The 19,877-nt window shown below is 42.1% G+C and overlaps 1 long non-coding RNA gene across 1 annotated transcript; it reads left to right on the plus strand.

Annotated features, from left to right (window-relative positions):
* Nucleotides 1-12,507: 12,507 nt before the first annotated feature.
* On the plus strand, nucleotides 12,508-17,532 carry LOC128760915 (uncharacterized). The gene is made up of 3 exons (XR_008414885.1): nucleotides 12,508-12,689; nucleotides 16,028-16,119; nucleotides 16,177-17,532. It is a non-coding gene; the product is annotated as an uncharacterized LOC128760915 (long non-coding RNA).
* The last annotated feature ends 2,345 nt before the right edge of the window (nucleotides 17,533-19,877 follow it).

Genomic DNA, 19,877 nt, shown 5'->3' on the forward strand with positions numbered 1-19,877 from the left:
AATTTGAGAAAGGATAAATGTTTGTAAAAGTTGCTTTAAGTTCTTTTATATTAAGCGCCCTTAATTGTGTAATGGGCCTTCAATGACTAGAGTTAGTTTACTCATTGTATTGGAAAATTCGTTCTGAACATATTACATTATGATTCAGTTGAAAACATATGTAAAGAATCTATACACTTGAAAGACAATTGAAAGGCTTTTATTTCTACCTTTTTATATTTTTCAATTGCACACATTTTCCATTCCTCAACGTGAATGATGCAAATTGTAAATTCTCATCTCTGTCGTAAACGCTCATAAACTATTACAGCAGTCACCATGTCCGACGTCGACCGATCGTGAACGCTCAGATAGTTGTTGTGTGGAACATTGGTGATCACATGTAACGTTACACAATACATATTTTGGGGGAAACAACTTTTCAGTTACTTGGTGATGTAAATTGTGCCCATTTCCATTTATTTCTTCTTCTTATACACTTCATCCCTGCTGCATGCTACACCCCGAGCCTGCCTCCATCAATGCCCCTGTGCCCGAAAGCATTAGTGTTACAAGCCTCTATGGTTATTATGGATTTTAGAATGGAAGCTGAGTGTCCCTTGAATCCGACAAGAAATCTGTCCTCATGGTCACTTGGAAAGTCATTCCGTGGTGCGCAGCACTTATTCAAGGAACGACAGGAGAGTCAGGACGTGGACCTCTGTTATTGGCTTGAGCTCAGCTCTTTAGTCAACCCTACCATTACAAAGCCGCAGGAGGCCCTCAAACTCTGCCACTGTGCCGGCGGTTAACAGCGTGCGTTACGCATCTGATGAGCTCACAATTGATGCAAAAGTCTGAAAATATATTATGAAAAATAAATAATACGGAACTTGCTGTTCAATTATAAAATAGTCTCCTTTCATTCTATTTTGGTCACTTAGACAGAGCACCTTACAAGTATGGCTGACCTGCAGGACTTATGTATTATGTATTATTATGTTATGACTTATGTATTTCCCCAGTCGAATTAGGAAACAAACCCTCTGTTACAAACGCTGAAATATCAACCCTCTCACTGTCAGAGTGTGAGGCTGCACCATCCAGGCCTCTGCCACACCCCGAGCGAAGAATGAGAACTCTGTGTGACTGACGGTCACTTCGAATTTAATGTAGGTTTTTCACTGTGTTTCTCCGGTGAAATATAGGCCTCTTAACAAGACCAAATCACAGACGCGGCCGACGGCAGGCTTTGAAATGTAGCAACCTCTGAACCAGAAAATAATCAAGGGGAGTTAGGCATGGCACTGTGGCCGGAAATTCACTGTGAATACTGGTTTCAACCATGACCATTTCAGATCCCAACTTTTTGGCTCTCGCGCTGATTTCTAGTCCCCCGCCTCTGGTTCTTCGGTCTCCCTTTCCGCGGTGTGTCGCACACTTAATTTGGGCTCCCTCAGACCCAAAACTTGATGAGTAGCGTCTCTGTTTTCAGGGCAGCTGACTTAATAAGCACATGCATGCCCTTCTCCCCCCCCGAGCACAAATATACAGTGTGCCCCTTTAAGTTCTGCGGTCGGCCTTCGTTCTTCGCACCACATCACAGTGATGGCTACTTTTCTGCACGTCCAGCAAAAAGGTTTTCTCACCATTTCCCGCTCTGTTATTTGTCCTGGTCTTCTTCCACTGCAGAGTACGGCATTGCGGTCGGGAGCTTTGGACCAGTCTCCCCCAAAACTTGTCCTGATTACTAAACAGACCCATGGCTAGATGGAAGCAGAACCTCGGCCCGTAAACACTGAGCGTGCTCCAGGAGTTTGGAAAGCTGCTTTAAATATTGAAACAGGCAGTTTATAAAGACTCTATCCTCTGCGTATGATGCATCCAGTAGCAGTACAAAATCATTATTTTACAGTTTTGACGACGTAGTGTGGTGTGTTCATTCTGAAAAATTTAAGTATTAAAATAAAAACTTACACTCATAATAACTTGCTCTTGGGAAAGCACATTCTGAATGCAGATCCAGAGGTGATTTTGAATGTGACTTCAATGTGACACCACCTAGTCTTGTTCAGGGAGCCTATCGCAGAAGTCATTGGGCGAGAGGCAGGAATTCACCCTGGGAGGAAACCAGAGTGCCGAAAGAATAATGCTTCATGTGGGAGGGGTTGCCGAGTGAGTGAGGTCTCTCCAGAAGTGAAGAGGTGCCCGGTGCGTGTCCAGCTCTGAATGTGCGCTTCTGTGCAGTTTGGCTGTGACAAAGTCATAAACCAAGTAACGCTCTGTCTGAGACTCGCCTCATCCCTGTCCCAGCTCCAGCCCACAACAGGACATCAAACCCTGGAGTGAGCGCTCCAGCCTCAGAGGTGTAGAGAGCGAGCACCTCCCCTGTGACACTCTACCACGGTCCAGTGCGGAGACAGGAAAGGTTTTACACCTCAATATGAAGAAAAAACAGTCAGTAAATGTAGCTAACGGGACACGTCTGCATACAGAGGCTGCGTTATACACAATAACAAAGTCATGTTTTTTTTCAGCTTTTTTCGGGGGAGTTTGAGTTCTAGATTTTCGTTCGAAATCCGAAGCAAAAAAATCTCTAAATTTTTTTTTCCGAATCCGAGACGTTCGAAAACTGAGGCACCACTGTATGTGACTTTCAAATTATTGAGAATAAATTAAAGATGTAAATTAAAAACTACATGTTTTAACATGTTTAACTATTAGTCAACCAAAAATGTATGATATAAACAATTTTTTAAATTTTAAAGTGTCTGAGTTGAAAGTTTGAGCGTTACAGCAGAAAGAATTCTGCACCTGCTGGCGGAAAGATAAATTGCGGTTGGAGTTAATCGATGAGTGTTGCGGTTTTAGTCTCATCAGATGGCGGACGCTTGACCCGAAATATGATTTCTCTTGGCGAGGACATGAAATGCAGAAGTGGAGTTTTATTCTGACGCACTTGGTCATGACCTCAATCAGCCTGTGGGAAAGCATTGTTTTGCGTAAACAAGGTTTGAATATATGTCTGGCGTGTCCTTCCAAGCCATCAGCACGCCAACCGAGCATGCATTTGCAAATATACACCCATGGCTCCTCCTATCCTCTTCCAGCATCTCCCCCTGTGATCAGAGTTTTCCCTCTGATTTGTATCAGCGGCTTGCTGCCCTCCGGCCAATTAGTCAAGACAAACACAACAACCCTGGGTCTCTGGGCTTAATGCACTCCACTTCTGCTGCAGTAAATACCCAGTCAAACCTCAAAGTATTGTCATTTAGAAGAGCCTGCTGGCTCTGCTTTTTGTTGAGGACAAAAGCTGCTCTCATAAATGGGAGACTAAAGGGAAAACACAAATTGTCAGAGGGGGAACAAACCGCTGAGAGCAGCATCACAATAGTCAAAGGAGAGTGGTTGTAGCAAATTACAGTTAACTGGTCACTTCATCAATGACTATTATGTTTTATGGTGTCACAAGGATGGGTCAAGCCACAGGGGTTAGGGCTTTCCACTGAGCTCAGTAGACCTGTTTTCCAAATATTAACCTGCGATGACCTCGGTTGATATGAAGCCAGATGACTCCTTTGATACTATTTTGGTTTGAAGTCAAACACACTGTGTCCCATTGTTTTCTTCTAAAAGCCCCAAAACAATAGGTGATTTGAAAATAGGTAAATACATGAATTGTAAAAATGAATTGCAAATTCCTTTTTTTTTTCTTCTCAGTTAAGTAAACACAATCACAGGATTGACTTTGATGTTCATTGAGGGTCTGCGTGATTCTCAAAAGCAGACTGTTTTTGACTTATGACATGGGTGTGTGCAATGGAAAAAACTATCACAATACTTTTTATTAATCTACTTTGTTTATTATGTTTATATCTTTTATTAATCGACTTTGTTCAGTAGAAAAACATAAACTTGTGTCTAGACTCTAGAGAGTATGAGCAAACCCACGGCCAAGGGACCAAATCCGACCCAAGTCAGGCAGCGTGGCCCACAAGACCATTAAATATTGTTAAAACATATATGAGTCTGTCGTGCAGTAAACACTAGATTACTCAACAAAGTTCAGAGTCGAGACCTTCTCCCTGAATAGACCGACTAATAGCCTAAGCAGAATGTGCCGTGTAGACTACCTTTTAAACGACACTCATTCACTGTTCAATAAACTTTTTTTTTTCACGTGTTTAACATTTTGGCCCTACGCCTGGTTGAGTTTGAAGATATTTGCTTTGCTATGAGACAATTCTGACTCGGAAGGCATCATGTTTGACAACTGTCGCGGCTGTCAAATGCCAAATCCCAAATAACTTGAATATGTGCTGGCTGGAAGCTTCAAACATTCTCCAACTTGGTGTCTGAATTTGATCTCAGTTCACTTATTTAATGCACGCCTACAGTGTCACCAACACCAACCAATACATATTTACAAAGAGGAAGTACTGGGCTTTCCAACCACGTCTGAATGAAAGCGACGACTCAGACAATTGTGAGAGGATGAAGTGTCTGAATGGATCAAAGACGGACGGCAACACTGAACGCTAATGTTAATGGGATGTGAGACTCTCTTCAGAAGGGTCAGCAGTACAAAACATGTCATGCGTTTGAGTCAACGGTGGAACTGACTCGGAGCTTTTGGAGTCTTGACTCCTCCTTACCCATGTTTTGATTGGTTGCTATTATGGCTTGCGTTTGTTTACGTTGGCAAACGCATTTGCAGTTACTTTTAAAACCTGTTTGAGGCAAACTTTGAGGGCAAAATAATCCTGCAAAAAAGCCAAAGGCAGATGGTTGCCACTCGTCCCTCATTGTTTAAACTTGCTTCACCTATTTCTTGTGACGCCTTAACTTATTCATCATCATCAATTGTTATTCATCATTTGGTTCTGGCTTCGATTCAGTTGGAACAAAATTTAGCATTGTGATTCAATTTGTAGATGATATATGATCATTTCATACTGCAGATTTATGCCTCCCATGCATCACTGTTTACAAACTTCAGACGGGTCTATCGTTCACTCCCAAAATATTCAACTTATTAAAGCTCTGGAACGAGGGATTGCTCAGAACCACTTTTCACATCTCATACTGACAGTGCAGCTTTGAGGATCGGTCAGTCCGACGCTTTCCACTTAAAAAGTCACTCAAAAAGTTGTATAATACTGGCACTTAAAAACACCACTGAAGTTATGCACGACTGCTGTGGCTGTATTAAAACGTAAAGCTTTTAGCAGCGTTGGTAAACACAACACCGCGTCATTCAAACATTTAAAGTAAATTAAAGTATAAAAAGCAAATCTAAATGAACATCAATATAAAATGAATATAAAATTGAGCTTATATGGATTTATGAGTTGGCTGGGATGGGTTCTTGAAAAAAATCAGATCCGGTCATTTCGGCCCCGGGTCAGACCAGTAAGCATTCTTTGTTTAAGCTCAGGGAACCGGAGCGAAGTAAATGAACTACCCTACTGAGGTAAAGGAAAACAGCGCTTCATCACAATAACAAAGACAAGGTAATCGGCGGACAGTACCATGACAAAAGCTGCATGCAGTAAAAAAGACAAAAACAAATCTTTGTATGTAAATAAGTCAAGTTTCCCTGGCATCACGTGAAAGCAAGAGAGCGTGAAGAATCTCAGGCATGCGTGCTCAGAGAAGATCCTGACGCCAGACCGAGTGGCGGAGCCATTGTCAGATTCTCCGTCTAAATTTCTTTCTTAGAAACCATGAGATCGAGAGGGAGGGAGGGGAAGAGCCATGGGAGGGAGTCGGGGGCGGGGGGGGGGGAGACGTGTGATAATCGAGGAAAGAAAGGAGAATATGATGCAAAGGCTGGAGAGATGGCGAGGAAACCAAGAGGGGGAGACAGGTGCCTGTAGGTTGCACCGCAGACCGAGGAGTGGGGAACGGGTGAGGAGGAGCCGAGGCAGGAAGATGGATGGAGCGGAGCCCCGCTGGGCGTCCGTCTCCAACCCTCGTCTCAGACTCCTCTGCGCTCCTGTGAGCACAGTGGGAGCAGGCCAGGAAGTCAGCAGCCTCTCTCTTTGACACGATTCCTTTCCTTCATCTGAACTTCTTCATTTCCTCCCTCTCCCCTGCTCCCTCCTCCTCACCCTCTCTCTCGCCCACTAGAGGCCATTTTCACTTCAAAGTGCCTCCATTATCTCACATCTCTCAGGGCAATTAGGAATGGGGTGAGTTTGAGCGGCAGGTTTGGCCGCGACATTATGACTACTCATCCCCTGTCATGTGAGCCTTTGTGGGGGCTTCGGACATTGATGGAGAGGATGCCGGGGCCCTCATTGCTCCGGCCCAAGCCCCGCCCCCTTCTTCTTTTGACTGCTAAACTGTCCAGTTAAACTGTGTAATTAAGCGGCAGTCAAAGCAGGTCCTGTTTGGGTGTGTGACGGCCAGGGCCGAGGGAGGGGGCACCAAGTCACAAGACTCACAGGCCAGTGCTCTGAGGGAGGGTGGGGTAGTTCTGGATGAATGACAATGGTGGGAACACAATAGTGAAGCTACGAAGGGAAGAGCTCATTACAGATCAAATAAAGTCAACATTTACTTGCTTGTAATAACCGATGTTTTGAAGGTGCCAAAGACAAAGCAGGGCTTGTAAATTTGATCCAAACATTCAACGACTTCCATTCAATCAATCCTACGCCGTCCCTTTACATGAACGTAAAACCGTGGCACAGCGAGTGAAACTGTCACCAAATAAAAGTCTCATTATATTTTCTTTTCCGTCCTCGACAGCTTTTACCGCTCGTGTCAGGCCTCTCGTGGCGTAAGCCCCTTGGTGAGCGTGTTGAGTGGTATATGAGATTTTTTTGGACGGTGGTTACTGTGTGGCGGCTGCCAGAGTAATGAAAGAGAGCCAAGTTGAAAGTACAAAGTGAAGACAGCTGCAGTTCTGGACAAGGAGCAGTCATGTAGTGACTGAGTGCTTGATATCAATAAAACCAAATCATGAAACACATACAGACATGGCCTTGTCTTTTATTATTATGGGGTGTCCTGCTGTCCTGCCACTTCCATTTCTGGCTGGATTATCGGACATATTTGCAATGAAAGAACGACAAGTACTGATTTAAAATGCACAAAAGAATCAATTCGACAGAGAAGACGTTTGTAGATCAGGTTCCTGTTCAGAACATGGCCCTGAAGTTCAAGGTTTATTTGCTGAAAACCTTCGTTGTTTTGGATGTGACAGAGTGAAATTAGACAGATGTATTTATCTTTGAGTCAAAATAGGCTTCAAGTCATTTTTCTTTTCTGGTTCCGTGTGCTGAGCTATTATCTCCTTCATATCAGCACAAGAGAGGAATGCGGTGACTGTTGTGGTGGAAGGAGCTGATTTAGCTGTTCTTTGATGCTCCCCCTAGTTAGCCGGCTCCCACTGAGCACTGACATCCTGTCAGCATGAAACCTCTTCTCATCCCCCTGGTCCGTCACTACATGACCGCCAGTGTGTGCGTGTCCTTGAATAGCAATGCTTGTGGGGACTTTTTTCAGCCGGTCCTCAGAGGGGTTTGAGGGTTCAAACGTTAAAATAGCTGGGTGATTTTTGTTAGGTTTATGTTTGGTTCAGTTTTCTGGTTGATTTAGGCCATTTCTGTTGGATAGGTTAGGGCGAGAGGCTGGGGAAAGGGTTATGGCAATGAGCGGTCCTCACAGAGATAATGTGACAGACCTGTGTGTCTGCTTGCATTTAAGCATGTCTATCTAGTGAGGACCAACTTTGTCACCTTGTATAGCTATATTTGTGGGGACCAAATCTTGTACACACACCTCCTTGTGACCTTTTGCCGGTCCTCACAATGTTAATCCACAATTTGAGGATTACAATTTCAAAATAACTGGGTGGATATAATTGAATTGAAGTTTGGCTCAGAGTGTGTTTTGGATGGTTAGGTTTAGGGTGAGAGGCTGGGGATAGCATGAAAGTCAATGAGCGGCCCCCACAAAAGTTATCCATTTGGATGTTATCACACAGTCGAGTCGATGGAAGTTGTAGTTACAAAGAAATACAAAACCTAGTTTGGAATAAAAGTCAAAATAACAGTAATGAAAACCCTGAAACGTGGAGAAAATAAAATACATATATAGCTGCATTTAGAAAAGCATCATTACCACTGAAAAAAACATCACTGCTGAAAATAACTCACCTTTCAATTGTGTTATTCAGCTGATCTCTTACCGCTGACTGTAAAAAGTTTCTGAAAACATCTTCATATTGAAACATTCCTTGCAGAAGAACAACATGAGCGTGTGAGCTTTAATGTGTCTATTGTCACATGGTAGCTCCTGAGTTTATCTCAGACCAAATGAGCTTTTGCTTCCCGTCTGTATTCCTCACCGCATAGTTCATTCAAAATAAACCTCTCACACCTCCCAGCTAAATAGATCACTTCTAATAAGCGAGGACCTGAGGGGCATTTTTTGTAATTACTGCTCCTGAGTTAATCATTATTGCACCACAGTGTAATAAAGCAATTCACACCACCCTCAAGGACTGCTACTGCTGTCATTCAAATGCTCTCTGGAATTAGTGGGAGTCAAACTCTGGTCTCACGCCACTTTACTTGTGTGGAGGAGTCGGCCCCGGGGAGCTGGAGGTCTCAGATGGCTTGAATTGATTCGGAGGGGAACGTACAGGTAACAGGATCGTCAGGAGAGTAGCGCCTGAGGGCTTACAAGGCGTGAACGGGACGCAAGTGTCACTGCAGCACTTTAGTTTTTAGCCTTCGTGTGGAGCAGAGGTGGGAAATTATATTCCCTCAAGGGCCAGGTTATATACCATGACCGCTGAGAGGGGCCGTCACACCCGAGGAAAGGGGGGTAAGAGAAAATTGAAAATAAAAATCAAGTGAAGACATCAGGTGTGACTGCGAAAATACACTTTAAAAATGCGCAGAAAATGTTGCTTTGTTGTGTTTTATTTAATTTAAACCACATTCCATTTAAAGATTATTGATGTGTCTCATACATTTCAAAATCTACTTTCAATTTTGATGTATTTTAAGGGACAAGCAATACTCCTAAAATAGCCAACGGAAAAGACAAACAATTAAGAAAAATTGTCAAACGAGAAAGTTATGTTTCAGTTGCATCATGATAAACAAAAAAAAAAAAACACACGACAAAAAGGCAGAAACAACAACAATGTCAGTTTTATACTTTTACTCTGACTCCAGGAGGGCCACATAAATAGAGTCAAAGGCCGCATTTGGCCCCCGGGACGCACTTTGGTTTGGAGGCTAATGCAGAATGGCTAACTGAGTTTTGTGCGCTGTGTGTAACACGAGAGAGTAGAAAGCACTGCCATCATCACTGGCAGCCACGGAGTCGGTTCGTATGGCACATGGTAAATAAACTCGATATTTAAATCTCTCCTTCAGACTCATAGTCCACCATGAGATTCTGTTTGGTGAGGTGAATCCAATGACTGCTGCACAACCACCTTTTTACACTAGTGTTGACGCAAATATGCTACTATTGAAAACAAACATCAGCCCCTGTGACATTTGGTCTCCATCTGTCTTCAAGTGTCATCATGGATTGAGTGACAGCTAAGACAGTTTTTTTCTTTATAGTTTTCATTCAGACCAAGATTTCTCACGATGGAATAAATGAGGGGAAAAATACAAAATTAATCCAGTAAATACACCATAGCTGAATTAAAAAAAACAAAACAAAAGAAATAGATGCAGAACTATAGATGAAAAAAAAAAAAAAAAAGAATATATATATATATATATATATATATATATATATATATATATATATAGATAGATAAAGTATTATAAATTTACTCCTGACATTGTGTAAATCAATCATTTCAAAACATAAATTTCTCCTCATTTTATTTCACATACATGGCTCTTCACATGTCTGTGCTAATACCACCCTTTGCAGTCACACAGCAGTGTTTCATGCATGAAAATCATAGAAAAGGAAAGTAATTAATTTTTTTTCAGCAGGCAAATCCTAAAACATTGGGTTAAAGTTGTCAAGAAAGGCATCAGCAATATGTATTCTATTCCTCTGCACTAATTTTTTAAAATGTTGAATGTCAATTAATCGCGCTAAAGCTGAGTTAGCACGTAACTAATGGAAAATTAATCTCTTATTTTGTCAAGAACATTCTTTAGAATAACCTCAGAGGCTCTGAAGAGGCTCGACAACATGCTAACAACAGAACATTGGGAACATTATTGGCCAATCTTCCTTTGAGTTACATTTAGAACAGGAATAAAATGTGGGATTAATTTGCCATTAATGAGTGAGTTAACTCAGCTTTAAGTGCGATTAATTGAGACGAAAAATATTAATCGAGTGACAGCCCTAATGAAGAACATCATTTCATACATTTTTCTTTCCAGTACACCAATAAAAGTGGATAAATTAGATTAAAAATGGCAAAACATTTTTTGCAGAACACTTGAATAATAAATTCTTTGTGGTGGACCTGACACAATGAGCATAATTGCTGGGTGTGTCTTTCTCTCTGTCACACACACACACACACCCAACCACACCCGATGCTTCATTTTTAATCACCAAACTGTGAACCTCTAATGTCTGCTAATCTGTTTTTTTAACGTCTCATTCGTGGAGTGAAAGGCCGACAGCCTCTTGTTTTCAACAGCATGTTCCTGAGATTAAACAAACACTGTAATTAGTTCGGAGATCAGGTTGTGTTTTGACTGTCTGTCGTCTCGCTGTCGCCTGGTGTGTGTTTGATCTGTGGCTGGACGACAGCAGCGCTCCTGCTTCAATCCTCACGTCTCAGCTTCACGTGGATAGACAGCAAACCACCATGAAGGTAGGACACACAGGCAAACATCGCACACGGACACACCGCGTATCCCGTAAGAACCTTAACCATGGCATTTTATATTCACGCTCAAATGTTCTTCTTAAGAATTATTTGTATACGCTACCTAGTAAAAAGTCAAATATTTATCCAAGGGCTAACGCAAACACAATGATGGTGCAATAAAATGTAAAGTGGTTCATAATATTTTATCCTGGGGTGTAATTGGAGGTCCTAGTGGAAAAAGATATAAAATTTCATGCCTCCACGGCGAAGAACATGGCCATTAAAAAAAAGAAAAAATCTGTCGCACATTTAATGGTGCAAACAAATCATGTCCAGATGAGCAAAATAAGCCTGGCTCAAACATCTCAACTCAAATGAGTCACAGTTGTCAGCTAAAAATACTAGAGAGGAATCTATGGTTCAGAATGGAACCTTGATTGTTGGAGGCGGGCACCAGTAGTGTCTCCTCTTGCTTACGAGCTTCAGTCAAGCAACGTGACATCCTGACAAATGGTCGCACAAATGAGTCCGATGCACTTTCCAGTCAGTCATGACAACCTCTCAGCCAGTTACAGGCGACCTTGTCAGCGAGATCATATGAAAGCAGTCGGCAGTGTGTCGGCTCCGGTAGCCAGCTTTGACCTCAGGGATCAACCTGCAGGTGCAGTCCATGTCAAACGGACTAAACAGTTGGCTTCAAGAACCTAACCCGCCGGGTCACGGGCGCCGCCTAGGAGGTGAGGAAAATGTACTTCTTTGTGCAGCATGCTGCGAAGGGGAGATTTTCAAGACTCAATTGTCTGTGGCCAACTGATGCTGGACGGCTTCTTGTGTCTTCACTTTGTGACTTTTCCTTGGTCTGATGTAAACCGACCAGCACTCCGCACAAAATTCTAAATCCCTGTAGCGAATACACCAACAGAAGCTATGTGAACTATTACTGTTTATATAAGGTTAAACATTGTAGCAGCAGTTCTATTTAAAATGTACTTTTTTAAAAATGTGGCTGTACAATGACAATAAAATCTATCAGGAGTATTTAGTTTTTGTTGCCAGACAGACAATGAACAGAAAACATATAATGATAACGTTCTCGGTTTCATCTTGAGGTGCCGCAGACGTACTGTGTCACGCTCAAATGATGCTGTTTTTTTTGTTTTAGTCTTGTTAATAACTACTGCTAATTTAATTTAATGAAGCACTGCGCCAGATGTCAGTTATTTTCTGCCTCTATGAGACAAAATTCTAGGTCCTAGCTTCATTTGGCGCTTAGATGAGCAAAAAAACATTCACCCAATGCTAATGTTAACTTTTAAATATGTGCCTATAAAGAGGGAAGTTTAATTATTGATTTAAAGGATTTGAAAATTAATACTTGCCATTGTGATGGGGGACGACGACGTGCTTCGTCTATCGTCTATTTCTCCTCAGGAACTTCAGCGACAACGGCGATGTTGGAGGGGCTAGCGGCGTAGCACGATGCTAGTCACAGAGCCATAGCTGGCGGCATTCCAAGGCTTCTCTCTCGCTCTGGCAGCCTGTAAACATGAAGTTTGAAATGACCTTTGAAATGACCTTGGACAGGTTGAAAAGAAGCCTTTAAGACACCATAACGGCTTTGTTCTATCGCCTTTAAAGTGGCCTGAAAAATGAAGACAAAAACACTGGCCTTCACGTGGAACGTCTGACAGCTAGAATGTAGAATGAACTCTGGGGCTTTTAACTTAAGTCATTTAAGTTATTTCCAACTGAAGAACATTCAGTCATTATGGATTGCTTATCTGCCAAAACAGGGTCACGGGGTCATGGAGCAGAGGGAGCAGAACGTTTATGTGCAACTGGAATAAGAATATATACAACAACAGAGTGAAAGACGAAGAAGAAGGTAGTATAATATAGTATAAGTAGTAGCAGTAGTGGTATAAATATTTCATCCGGCAGAGGAACTTTTTTGTTATGACAGATATTCAAATAACACTAGTTGCTGTGTTAAGTCCACTTATGGTCTAGTGTTTAACAGCTTCTTATATAGGCTGGATGGATGCATTTATAATTTCCGTGTTCCCTTATTGAGATTTGATCATCAATTTATTGGTCATTAACATTTTTCTCAAACAATTATGACAGCAGTTAGGGAGCGTTTGGCCTCTAAATGAGGCATAATGACGCCCTGCAGGCAAAGCTAATGCCAATAAAAGTGCCTGACAACGGTACAGGAATGTTGCCACAATTAATGAAAGCTAGCGGCCTCTCATCTGTCTGGTGCCAAGGCACATGTGGAACCTCTAAAAGCCCATGTTTCTGGTGGAGTGAATTACCCCCTGAAACCAGTCACACCAGGATATCAGGATGCAGCGCTGACTGAAGTTAAAAGGACCGATGCAGAGTCTAATTCCTAAAAGAAACGGTGGAAACACGCAAGGTCTCAGGGGACACTTACATGTAAAATACAGAATTCAGTTTCCTGGCAGATGGAGGGTGAGGCGTAAACACTGATTATGAATCATGGAAAGATTGATAGCGAAGAGGTGAGTGGTGCATAGCATAATCACAATTATTATTATTATTAGAAGAAGAAGTAATAGAAGTACAGTGTAACCTCGGTTTTTGAACGTCTCAGACTTCGAACAAATCGAAGTTCGAACAAAAATTTCAAGATTTTTTTGCTTCGGATTTTGAACAAAAATCAATAACTCGAACACCACCGGAAAACGTTGGAAAAAACATAACGTGCACGGACCGATCAGCTGACCCATGGCGCGCTTTGTTATTGTGTATAACGCAGCCTCTGTATGCAGACGTGTCCCGTTAGCTCCATTCACTGACTGTTTTTTCTTCATATTGAGGTGTAAAACCTTTCCCGTCTCCACACTGGACCGTGGTAGAGTGTCACAGGGGAGGTGCTCACTCTCCACACCTCTGAGGCTGGAGCGCTCACTCCAGGGTTTGATGTCCTGTTGTGGGCTGGAGCTCAGACAGGGATGAGGCGAGTCTGGGACAGAGCGTTACTTGGTTTATGACTTTGTCACAGCCCAACTGCACAGAAGCGCACATTCAGAGCTGGACACGCACCGGGCACCTCTTCACTTCTGGAGAGACGTCACTCACTCGGCAACCCCTCCCACATGCAGCGGCCACACACATAGAGGAACAGCGCACCTGCAGCAGACACTCTACATTCACTCCTACAAAAGACTATTTTAAGGCTCGGAACGCAATATTTCTTTTTCCATTCATTGTAATGGGGAAAAATCGATTCAGATTCCGAACAATTCTCTTCTCAAACAGCCGTCTGGAATGGATTGTGGTTGAGAACCAAGGTACCACTGTATTCTTATTTGCAGTGTTGAGGAAGCATCATCGGAAACGCGGCTTGTAAAAGTGTTTCACTGGAACAAACTCCATTTCTCTGCTTGTGGATGCATTTTTGTTAAACTCATTGTGCTCATTTTACTCAGTGTTAAATTAGATGCATCTATACTCAACACCTTGTCGAGCATCTGCTCAAACATAGGGTTGTTCACGTATGCGCTGTGGGTAGGTGCCCGAGGGGTGTCCATGACGTGCTTGCCTCACAGGCACAGTGCAGTCAGTTTAGTGCGTGACAGTGGTTGGACAGTGGACAGTAGCACAATAAAGATATCCATGTGGCAGGCCATCATTGTAGTTTAACCGCAAGAAATGAACTTGATGCATCACAAATTATGAATGCAGTTCAAGTTACCTGCAAGTCACAGCAAATTTTAGTCTGATTATATGTGGTATTCCTGATAGCAAAATGTATCTGGCCAGGATGTACACTGGGACCAATTTACCTCTGAAAAATGACATTAAAATTCATTTTAAATGAATTTTGTGAACAGAAAACCACCAGCTACAACAGCTGGATTTTGCCTTCACTTTTGCTCACCACTAGTGGCCGCTGTCCTCAGTATTCCTGTCTCATACTTCGCTCTGAGCTCTGTGGAGAACTAATTGAAATTCTGCCTGTTTTGAGATTAAATTATAATCTTAAAGCATATAACTTAAAGTTATGGCTCGAGCCGATGAGAACAGCCGAGCCGACCTGGTGCTTCCACTGTTGTGGCAGAATGACACACTTCTGGCTTTGACCTTTCTTATCAACAATTTATCATAGAAATCAGCCTCTTTCCTCTGAACTACGTCTTTTTTAAGACTACCAATCTGACATGTTGATAGCTGTCCATTCATGTTTCTGATGCCCTTTTTTTCTCTCTCATTTCTTAAGGGTAATAAACAGGTCTGTCCGTCTGGCTCATAACAAAATAACACAAAAAAATTCATTTGATAACGTGACGAGAAACAGATGGCTGAAGCTCAAGTGTGAGAAGAAAAGTGTCCGGCAGCAGCAGGATGGGGAGGATCCTCAGCAGGGAGGTAGGGTGGGAGGAAGGAGGACGGTGGGGATTCTCCTGTAATCGTCGGAGCGACGGGCCGATGCTCTTTGGGCCTTGGGCTGATATTAAAGTGACCTGAGAGACTCCAGACACAACAGCCTCTAAACACTCCTGGCTCCACTGTGGAATGAACCTCCCACGCCGACCCGCCAGCCCAAACATCCAAAAACAAAATGCCGGCATTGCAACAATTGACAAATGTGCGTGGACAGATATCTGCAATCCACACTGGGAAATTAGGTGCACACAGTCATAACCTTCGCTGAACTTCATGCCTTTGATTCATGAGCTTCATCTGTGACACTTTGTCAGACAGATCTAACACAACTCTTGACACCTGAACCTTTTACCTGCTGACACATTGGGGGCTCCCTGAACCGACTCTGCACTTACTGATCCTGCCAACAACAAAATGAATGATTATATCAGACTGCTAACTTGTATTTATCGGAGGATTCCAGCGATTGTGCCGCTGACACAGACCTCATCACACCTCAGCTCTACTTAATGATGTCGAACCCGCTCGCCAACACACTGACACAGCTGAGTGACGAGTAATTATGAGTCATGATAAATGACAGTTCATTTACTGACAATAATTAATAACCATTCCAACTAAATTAGTTCGAGTACACCTGGTTCATGAAGAGCTGCATGTCTCAAGATTACAGATATATTTCTGTGACAAAGAAAATGGTCATATTCTGCTAAACTTGACTTGAAAGACCAACACAAGAACATTCTTCTCCTTTAGTTTGAAGCTCTTAACCGACTCCATCCCTTACATTGATGTCCTTTTGTTAAGTCCCAAACCCCTGAGGCAGCAGCCTGTGATCTTGCTCAACACAAACAAAGATGTACCGCTCAATGGCCTCTTCAGCTGCAACCACTGATAAGGTGAGATGAGATTACACCTGCTGCTGTCTGAAAGAATAACCTTCTGTCCTGGCTTAGGTGGTAGATCCAGCACTCCTGGGACTCAATTCCAACCAATCCGCGCCAGTTCTGAGTGGTGCTGCGATTTCTTCCAATCCACTCACTTTAGTCTTCTTCCTCCCACCCCTCAACGCGGCCTGTGTGGCATCATATTCCCTCCCTCCTTGGTGAGAGTCATGTGACGCATTTGCCCACAAATATTGTTGCCAAGGGTCGCGATTGAGACGTGCACAATTCAGAATCCATTCATAAATGTCCCATGACTGACACGTAGAACACACAGAACTAAAAAGCAGAACTCACTAGTGCAGCGTGCCGCCAGCCGAACACTATACGGGGTGGACATAAACAAACATGGCTGACCACCAGATCCACATCTCTCCTTGCTACTTCTGACCTCGCGACTCTGTGGAACATATCAGCAGTGACTGTTTTAACCGGCTGTATAAATGAGCCGCTGAGCAACTCCGGTCACACACACACACACAAACATTCCCCACCTTTACATCTCAGACTCCACCCTTGTGAGGAGCTCTGTAACAGAACAATGAGCACTCACTACTGTACACTACTACTCACTGAGCATCTTCATAAAGAAGCTGGACTCATTTTATAATCCGTTATTTATTCATTCATGTATTTTGTGTTTGTGTGTTCTTTGCACTTGCTAAAAACTGACACACATTTTTTACAAGCTCATTTGCAAAGGCCTTTATTTCCTGTGATGTTGATCGAGAACCACTTAAATGTTCACAACTTTCACCGCGATAAACAAACAAAATCTGCCTCAAAATCAGGCATTTTTGATTGTAACAATGAATAAAAAATGGTCACTGAAATCCGGGAGGGACTGGTAAATTGTGCTGTTGATCAAACTATGGCATCAAGAAAAGATAAATTTGAAAGAAATGTGATCCACGTTTCATGAAAGGTAACCTCTACTCATGCATGATAGAATGAAATATAGTATCACCATTGATTTAACTTATTTAAAATATTTTGTTAGCTTCACTGGCAACTTTAGAACATCGGTGTTGTTTGCTTCCAGGTTATAGTCCTGATGAATGGGCATACCAAGAGTTCAGGAATACATTACAGTGGCAGCTCGCATCCTTCTTGGGCAGAACTTGGGCAGTGTAAAGCCAGTGTGGTGGGCGCCTAAACCTGAAGAGGTCTGTAGGCAGACATACTGATACTGAGATTAGTTACCATAAACTGCCATTTTTCATTTGTGACTTATCCAGTATTCTTCTAAATTGTGTTTCATTGGGTCGATCAAACTTCTATCCATCTTTTTTTACACTGCCCTCTTTTGACTAACTTGAAGCAGATACCTTACCAGAACAGGATCCTGGCTGCATCGCATCTATTAAACTCGGCCTCAAACAAATGTAGTCAGCGCATTAGTCGTGATCAAAGTACTGTCAGGCGGCCATCTTCAGTATGGAGGTGGATCATATAGGGGCCTCTGCAGCTGCGTGTTTACCACTGTGAGGTCCATGGATGGCTGACTGATGCCTACCTTGGTCTAACACTGTGTAGTTAGCTCAGTCACTCTGGCTCCACAGTGGGTGGAGCCCATAGACAGCTTAACTGGTCCCTGCAGCCCACTGTAATTACCCTTATTGAAGCTGTCGCTCAGAGAGCCGGCCCGATCCGGTCTCTGGGCGACCCGTTGCGTACATCAAGGGGAAGGTGCTGAAGAGGTGAGACCCTGGAGCTGCTGGCAGTGCGACGCTGAGAGCAGCTATCTGTTACTGCTGAATAATACCCCTGACAGACCCTCCTGCTCTCAGGCCGTCCCTCAAAACCGTCTGCCGCTCGCTTCTTATTGAGGCTGCAGATGTTTTGACACACAGATCGTGGAATGACGTGATGTAACAAGGGACACATGGGAGGAAGAAAACCTTAATGTGGCATCAAAGAAGCTAAATCTCATTTCAGGACCATCAGGAATGGAAACCAGCAGGACGTTCCTACCTTTATTCAATTATACCGAGACTCCTGCAAGCGCGCGCGTGTGTGTGTGTGCGTGTGTGTGTGTGTGCGCGTGCGTGCGTGCGTGCGTGCGTCTTGGAAATGCACTTACTTGTGTAGCACTTATTAATGTACAATACCATGTCAGACAAACACGATGGCACTCCATCCAGCACTGTTCCACTCAGGATGTGTGTTATAGTATTATGTCGAAGAGAAATTATCCTGTATGTTTACATTTGTGGGGACTTGTAAATCAAAGCTGGACTGCGCTGAAATGTATTAAAAGAATTGAGCTGCATTAGAAATATGTTTTTTTTATTTACATAAAACATTCTGTAATTACTTCAGTTGATGTTAAAAGGAAAAGTCTCAGTGTTTATCATTGCTTTTTATATTGCACAGGTACATATTTTATTCTACTCGCATCTACTCGCCCATTACAATTTTTAATTCTTTATTTTTTTCATGTATATTTTCGTTTTTGTTTTCAATTGTGAGATATGAAAATTCTATCATGTCTGGGATCTTGTTTTTATCTGGCTAGTTATTATTTTAAAACAATAGTTATTATTTTCAGTTCATATATATATATATATATATATATATATATATATATATATATATATATATATATATATATATACTCATTTTTTTCTCTTACTTGTTATTATTTTTAAAAATCTATACTTGAATTTAAATAATTAGCAAGGTAAAAAATGAAAAAAGAAAATACATATTTTTAAAATGGTATGTCACAGAACAAAGCACATACTGAAACAAGAGTAGTAATTATGCAATATGTAACTGTAAAAATAAAATGACTGCAATCATTTCTAATGTGCAGCGATCATCCAAGGCCTGCTGAGTTGTGTGTGTGTGTGTGTGTGTGTGTGTGTGTGTGTGTGTGTGTGTGTGTGCGAGTGTGTGACGGCAGACAACACAAATGAACACACTCCGGAGTGGCTTCTAAACTGCAGCGCCAACATGTGCTTATTAATCGGCCATGTCAGACAAATACACAACCATCAGGAACTCTTGCGCACAACTCCAAACAAAAAGCTCAAACAAGCACATCTTGCTGCTGAACATTTGTCTCCACTGTTTGGTAAATAAGAGGTGATGCACTTTAAACAAGCACAAATATCCTGAGGCACTTGTGGAAGACACGCAGCTCTTCACTTTGATTGCTACCTCCTGATATCCACCAGCTTCAAGCAGCCGAGTTCGAACCTGACTGTGTCTGTAGTGTGGAACATTGCTGCTAAATAATAATAATAATAACATTATTATTATTATTATTATTGTTATATGTTTTTAGGAGTTTATATAAGTAAAATATCTATACAATTTATGAATGGTAAATAATTTGAATTTAGATTATAGTTTCCAACTCAAGTCTTATTGTTAACAAACTCAGCTTGCACCTTAGCTATGTCTTCTATTACTATTATTTCAAAAGTTTCTAAAGCTGCACAACCTGCTCAGAAGCTAACTTCAGTGCAGTGGCCTTCAATGTTTCTCACTTTATTTAGATGAGCAGTGAATGGCACATTTCAGTGGTAGACATTTCTGCTGATTCAGAACCAGAATCAGAATCAGAAACCTTTATTAATCCCAAGGGAAATGATGTTTGTAACATGCTCTGTCGCAATAAAATATCGCAATAAAATGAAAAAGAAATAATATAATGAAGTGCAAAAAGCTATACAAAAAGCTTAGAAACAATGTGCATAAAAAGC

Source organism: Synchiropus splendidus, chromosome 6 (genome assembly GCF_027744825.2).
Source record: "Synchiropus splendidus isolate RoL2022-P1 chromosome 6, RoL_Sspl_1.0, whole genome shotgun sequence".
NCBI lineage: Eukaryota > Metazoa > Chordata > Actinopteri > Syngnathiformes > Callionymidae > Synchiropus > Synchiropus splendidus.